Here is a 7,058-nt window from a genome sequence, read left to right as displayed (position 1 = left end):
TGGAGGGAGGGAATGATCAGAGGGGAGAAGAGGGAGAGAGAAAAAAAATAAAAGAAAGGGTCAGAAAGGAGCAGGGAATGAGGAAGAGAAGGAACTAAAATGATTGGGGATGAGAAAAGGCGAGGGGAAATGAGAGGAGGAAGGGAACAAGAGAAAGAAGGGGCTGATTAAACTATGCATGCACTGGGCAAAGGGAATGAGGGAGAGTAGGCATTGGGTGGGAAGGCGGGGTAGGGATGAATAAGAAACAAAGGGAGAGAGAGAGAAGGTTTGTTGTAGATAGTATTAGCGAGTGCACAAGTGGTACAATAAAAATGGAAAAAAGTTCAAAATCCAAAATATAAAGTAGAGAGATAAAAGAGAGATGTATACATTAAAAAAATTCAAAAGGGCTTAAGAAGGCATCACACATTTTAGTCATTCGTAGCCCCAGGATCAGCAGTGTGGAGTCTGGAAAGTCCTCCTGATAGAACAGCATAAAATGATCAGCCATTCAGTAGGTGTGCAGCATCCTTGACTGCACACCAGCTACACCAACGGCTGTTCCTGAGACCCCGGCTGTGGTCATTTGCCACACACCTCCCCACCCTACATCTGATCTGCTTCAGCTTGCACTAGAGATAGCATGGCTGCTTGAAGCCTGACAGTCTCTCCTCAAGATGAGTGATGAGGAAGGAGTTTCTTACAGAGGAAGCAGCTCATTGCCGTTCTGCTCGCCCCAATATGACAGCATCTACCATAGATGCGGTCAGTCACATAGTCCAGATTGGTCTTCGACTGCTGAATCGGTGGCAAGGCACTTCCCACATATCTTTTGGAAAGTGGCAGATGTGGCATCTCCTGGAATTTGTCAAGGAGGTTCTTTGCTACAATATAATGCCTGATGTTAGGAAGAGGTATGTTAGAGAGACTGGTAGCCATCAGTGTTTGTTGGTCTCATAGCCTCTGTTATTCTCATCATTTGATTCAGTTATACATCAACTCGCAGAGAAGCACAGTATTTTCCATCTGAGTATCAGAGACCTAGTGCTGCGTTTGGATGTTAGCTGCTCAAGTTGAGCCCACAGGCTTATTTAAGAGGCCATTTCTGTTCCTTGTCTTTTGAGCCACCTTTAGTGTGGTGGTCCTTGTAGGTAAGTGTGTCAGTTAGAGTTACTCCTAATTACTTCTAGTGGCTTTGGCCATGTGCTAGTTGTTCTCCTTTCAAGAAGATGTTGAGCTCTTGTGAAGTGTTGGTGTGGTTGAGATAGAAACATGACAACACTGTCTTTAAAAAAAACAACAAGGAATCCGGTGGCACCTTAAAGACTAACTGGTTTATTTGGGCATAAGTCTTTAAGGTGCCACCGAACTCCTTGTTGTTTTTGTGGATACCAACTAACACGGCTACCCCCTGATACTTAACACTGTCTTTGACACACTGGGCTTAAGTCTCCCCTTCTTAAAATAGCTACAGATGGCTGACATGACTGGTGCAGGTCATCCTCAGGTTTTTTTTTGAAGTCTCTGTCTCCTGAAGCTAGGCAGATGCCATCTGCATACTTGAATGACCTTGAAATTGTTGGTAGAGGTAGATAATCTGTAAGTATGTTTAAAAATGTTTGAGCAAGAACCCATCCCTAAGGGAATCCATTCTGCTGGATCCTCCAAATGCTCAATTATTTGCCTAGTGTTTCTTGGAATTGTCTATTTCAAAGCATCGTTTCTGTAGCCATAACAACACATGGAGGAAACATCACTGACCACTGAACCAGCACAGCTTTGTGCCAGGTGGTATCGTATGCTCCCATCAAGTCAAGAAACACAGCCCCTGACTTCTCTTTCTGTTGGAAACTATTTTCTTTATGGGTGCTAAGAGCAAGAACTTGGTCGCAAATGCTCCTATAAGATCTGAAGCCTGCCTGGTCATCAGTCAGAGCCTGCTCTACTGTGGGCATGATTCTTTGCAGAATTAATCACTCTAGGATTTGTAAACACAGCTCAGAAGTGGTATTGGATAGTAGGTATATGGAAGGGAATGGCCTTTTCTTGGCATTCGTATAGCTACTACCTTAACTTTCTGCCATATCTTAGATCTCTTGTTCTCTTGGATATGAAAATTAACAGCCATGTTATGTTCTTCTTACCAAGGTGTGGTAGCATTTCTGGTGATACCCTGTCAAGACCATCTGCTTGTAGACAGTGCCTGCTGGGAAAGGTGGGAGCCATTCGCTACCCTCCTTGGCATCCTCACTATCACTTAAAATGGACTCCAATGTGGGGCAGAAGTCAAAGTGAAGAAATGGCTCCCAGCTGCTGTTCCGGACTATTGTTCCTGTGGTTATACTCCCATCCCAGGCAGACCTGCTCAAAGCCTCATCTCCCACCTACAATGCTACCAACTCTTATGATTTTTTTCATAAATCTAGTTATATTTGTGTTTGTCTTAAAGCCTCAGCTTGTGGGGTCCTGTGGATTCATTAGAATCTCAGATTTCATTAAAAAAAGTTGCTATCCCTCATGCTTGTAGTGAAAAGCATAAAAATATGACACTTAAATGCTCAAACCCCAAATCTGTATACATGGGGAGTGAGGAGAGTGTCTCAACGCCATTCAGATTTGGTATCTGCTCAGATTAAAGTCATGGCATCCCATGAAAATTCACAAACACAGTCACAGGGCTCCACTGTAGTCAATGACAAAACTCCTGTTGAATTCAATGGAGCCAGAATGTCACCCCTAAAGTTTAAGATTAAACAAGCCAGGTTTTCATTCCTGAAAATTGTCCTAACTAATTTTGTCCATTTGAAATGCAGAAATGGACTAACACCTTCAAAATTATTTATCTCCAGTGAAAACTAGGGCATAGGTCTACTTTTCCTGTGTACATGTGCCTAATTCTTTACTTAGTTAGTTCCCCCCAAACATGTTAAATTATGCATTTTCCTCTAAGGAATTAATCAGATCGTAGGTTCATTGAGTTCTGATATGGGATTGGATCCCTAGACTCCCTTTGCTGCTTCTAAGTGGTGTCAGTCCACTGCCTGAGAAGAATCTGAGGTAGCAGTTTTGTCCTGGATCAGAGCCATATAAATTAGCAGCATTATCTACTTAGCACCCCTCCTCCAGAAGTACACACTCAGCAGCATACCAGTTCAGATGTTGGATTTACAGTTGGTATCCCAGCACATTCCTCTTGTACCCTCCAAAGTCCTTCATTCTATTGGCTGGAGAGGGACTCTGCTAGCAGTTCCAGACAGGATCAGTGTAATATAGCAGCACCCAATAGCATTCAATACCCAAAACTGCACCTAGAACAATGATGTCTATATTATTACATGCAAAAAACTATGTTAAAAGAACACTGTTAAGGTTGCAAAATCAAGCTCTTAAAAGTTAGGAAGTGCCAGAATCAAGGTTGCCTGTGCATATGCATTATGATTCAGTCTTTCATTACATGACCATATGCTAATTTTTCATGCTGCTCCGGGGATGAATCAGGGTTGTGCCCTGAAGGAGGCTATGTAAGACCTTATTTGTTGCAGAAGTTGGATGGTGTGTAGTATTTGTAGTACTGGGACAGGTGGGTCTGGGCCTGCCTATAGCTAAAGACAAGCCTCAATAAAGGGGGAAGAACCACTAAGTCTAGGCTACAGTTGATTGCTGGGGACAAAAGGAGAAAACAGGAATAGGAGTGATGTTAAAGGTTGAAAATCAGGGAACCAGAAGGGGACACAAGCAGAAAACCCCCAACATTGCCCACCCATCTACAAAGGCATCTAAGGAGTCAGTGGACATGGCCCAGGGGAACTCTGCCCAGGGTTGTGATCAGATAAGGTCCTGCCACTTGGTGTCAGGGTGGGACATGAAGGCAAAGAAGTAGATGATATAAAGCACAAGGGTGTGCAGGTGTTTTTTGGGTATGGCTCACAGAAGGAATGATTGGATGGCATTCAGCTGACTCATGTGGTGTGTTGGGGGTGGTCCGGGAGGCTCACCTGGTGGGGGCCGGATGATAAATTCCGGAGGGGTGAGCTGGAGGTGGGGAGCACCCTCCCACCTTGAGAAAAGCAAGTGAATCCAGAGGCCAGGTGTCCCTCACCTCCTAGAGGTTTCTATGGTGCTGTCCTGAAAAGGGCATCCCTTTATTTATAAATTTTCAGATGGAATCATTGGCACTTATCATTTCTGATCATTTATATGACAGATAATAAATAGATAAGACAGCACAGGCAGGGGCCCATGTTACTGAGTTCCAGGGTACTGGGAAGCTCTTCTGGTCATGATGGTTATCTCAGTCTCTGGTCTGGTGTTCTCCAGCTTGTGCCTGTTGTTCACTTGGTTTCTTATACCTTTCCACATTATATATTCATTAGCTTTCACCAATCAACATTATTTAACATAACACATACCCAGTTATACATTTATCCAAAGTCTCATAAATTTGTTTTTCATTTTCCATTCCATGCTATTATAAATCATTAGCTTTACATCAACATTAAACAAGTAAACTGTAACCCTTATTTTCTACCATTCAGCAATTTTCTTCATATACTAATATCATAGTTCAGCATATATGCATCATCCTAAAACATTCATTAATATAGTCTTTATTTTTTATTTGAATGGGAAAGAGATGAGGAACAACATGACTTATGTCAAAATATTCTTATCTTTTCCAAACATGGGTTTTCAGGAGGCTTTTTGCTCAAAATTTAGCATCATGCTTGTCACTCATTAAAAAGCCTTGTCAGTAATTTTGCCTGTTGCATTTTGAGGTGCTTTATTCAGTTTAGGATCTAGGTATTTTATTGTTCCCCAACATGCCTACTGGATCAGACCTTGCAGGTGAGTTAGGCAGAGGAACAACAATTGTCCCCTGGTTCATGTATTGCTCTGAAGCGTAGGTTTCCAGATGCCTGACATGAGGTTGCAGGTCTCATGTAGAAACATAGGCACCTAGGGAACTTTTACTGCAAAAATGTAGGTGCTGCATAATTTAGGCACCTATGGTAGTCAATAGCAGGTGAGCAGGGACTTTGTGAATCCTAATGGCACCTGATTCTGGGATTTAGGCACCTAAAGTGGCAGTTAAGTGCCTAAGTCCTTTTGTGAATCCAGCCGCAATAGTCTAGATGGTGGCAAGCCAAGAAAGGTAATGGGAGAAGACATAGTAAAATGATCTGAGCCATGATTGCCTGGCAGTGTATCATCTTGTGTACATCTTCCCTGCTTGTGTAGCCAGATTGGGTTTTAAAATCCCCAGTACTAGTGGATACTGTACTCCTGCCTAGGAACCTATGCTCCTCTTGTCCATTAGACCGCACGACTTGTTATTTATTAAGACATCCACAGTTGCCTGCTGTGCAGATGAACTTTTCTGGTACCATCCAACCTGATGGTACTTAGTTTCTGTCACCAGAGTCTCACCTGTGAATAACAGTCATCTGCTAGGTGCAGCACTTAAAAGTTCCTTCAGGATTTAGATATAGTAAATTTTCCAGAGATATTTGCTCTGCTTAACATGGGGAATAACTGGTAACATCCCAAAATTCCTGCTGATTCTGTGACCTTTGTACCTGAACTTTTATCTGAGTTTTCTCTTGCTCCATCTGTGCAAATGCTACACAGCTGTCTTGGCAGGGGACTCAGTTTGTGAAGTGATGTTTGTCAAGACACCAGCATCCACTGGATTGCTCTTCACTGGTAGCCCCTGACCAATGTCCAGGAAGAGCAGGCCACTCCTACCAGCTGCAAGCTTCTTCCATGACCTTCCCTCACGAATTCCCAAGCCCCATTCTACACTAGGCTATGCAGCTGTCCATTGTACCTTGGAACACTTTGTGCAAGCAGGGTGAGAGCCAAATTCTGTTCTCATTTACAACAGTGCAACTCTGGGGTAATTCAGATGAAGTTAATGGAGTCATTTTCAATTTACATTGGTTTAGGTGAGAATATAATCTGGCTTTAAATCTCACTTTTACTACCCTTTGAACCTATCACTTACTCCTTTCTCTAGGCAAAGGTGCCAAGCTGTGTTTTACTGAATTCATGTGTAATAATTTACAACCATAACCTGATCTTAATAAAGATTTTTGTCTTTGAATTACTTTTTCAGTCACCAAAGCTTTGTGTATAGAATGGTCACAGTGGATACCCCTCATGGAATTGATGAAAGTATTTAAGGGTAGGGAACAAGTAATAATTCATCTCAATGTGTTTTAAAAATACTGGACTTTTTACAAGGTTTTCTCTTGTTAAAATGCTTTTATTGCAGCTTAGTTTAAAGCCTGCAGTAAAAACTTTCCTGAGGCAAATGCTAAAGAAAGGTTTAATGGCAGAATTATTTAAAAACAAGGTCTTTAGACCCAGTTTGTGGCTTTCAGGATATCATTCATCTTAGACTCCCACTGCAATTTCTTTATTAGCCATGGAGTCCCTAGAGAAAATTATCCATCCATGTGCTCCACAGCTCAGCAAAACCATCTGGATGCAGTAGGGAAAATATTGGAAGATATAGCTGAAAGAAATGAGCGCTTGCTAATTACTTTGAGGAAAGATAAAATTACAGTTACAGTTCTATGCTCACAAGTCCCCAGACAGTGTGCATCACAAACATGAACTTCTTGATCATAAACTGTATAAAATGCTGATGTACCTGCATATTATTTCATATTGTACTGCATAATATTCCTTAGCCTATAGTATATTACATCCAACCCCCCCCCATGTTAAAAGAATGTTTAGGTTGTAAAATCAAGCGCTCAAAAGTTAGGATAAGCCAAAAATAAGGTAGCCTGTGCAACCTTAGTTCAACCCCTTTGTTTATATTCATTATAAAATGGTCTTTAATTACATGATCACATATTTTTTCCCATAAGACCCCAGTGTCATCAGTGAATAAAGAGTTTGTTAATATGTCTTCTTAACCTCATCATTCAGTGTATACCACTGGGCCTTATTTTATTACACAGCATTCAAATCCTGCATTGAATACAAGGTTACTAATTTCTCTTTGGGTGTTTCTATGGTGCTGTCACCTTAGTATCCAAACACACAAACATTAATTAATTTACCTT

General features: G+C 41.6%; 1 long non-coding RNA gene across 1 annotated transcript in view; it reads right to left on the bottom strand.

The window, feature by feature from the left end:
• LOC142046327 (uncharacterized) overlaps nucleotides 1-7,058 on the bottom strand; it is a 120,832-nt gene that overhangs the window by 74,211 nt on the left and 39,563 nt on the right. The window lies entirely within an intron of this gene.

Source organism: Chelonoidis abingdonii, chromosome 1 (genome assembly GCF_003597395.2).
Source record: "Chelonoidis abingdonii isolate Lonesome George chromosome 1, CheloAbing_2.0, whole genome shotgun sequence".
NCBI lineage: Eukaryota > Metazoa > Chordata > Testudines > Testudinidae > Chelonoidis > Chelonoidis abingdonii.
The sequence above is the reverse complement of the archived record's forward strand: the minus strand, read 5'-3'. Positions and strand labels throughout refer to the sequence as shown.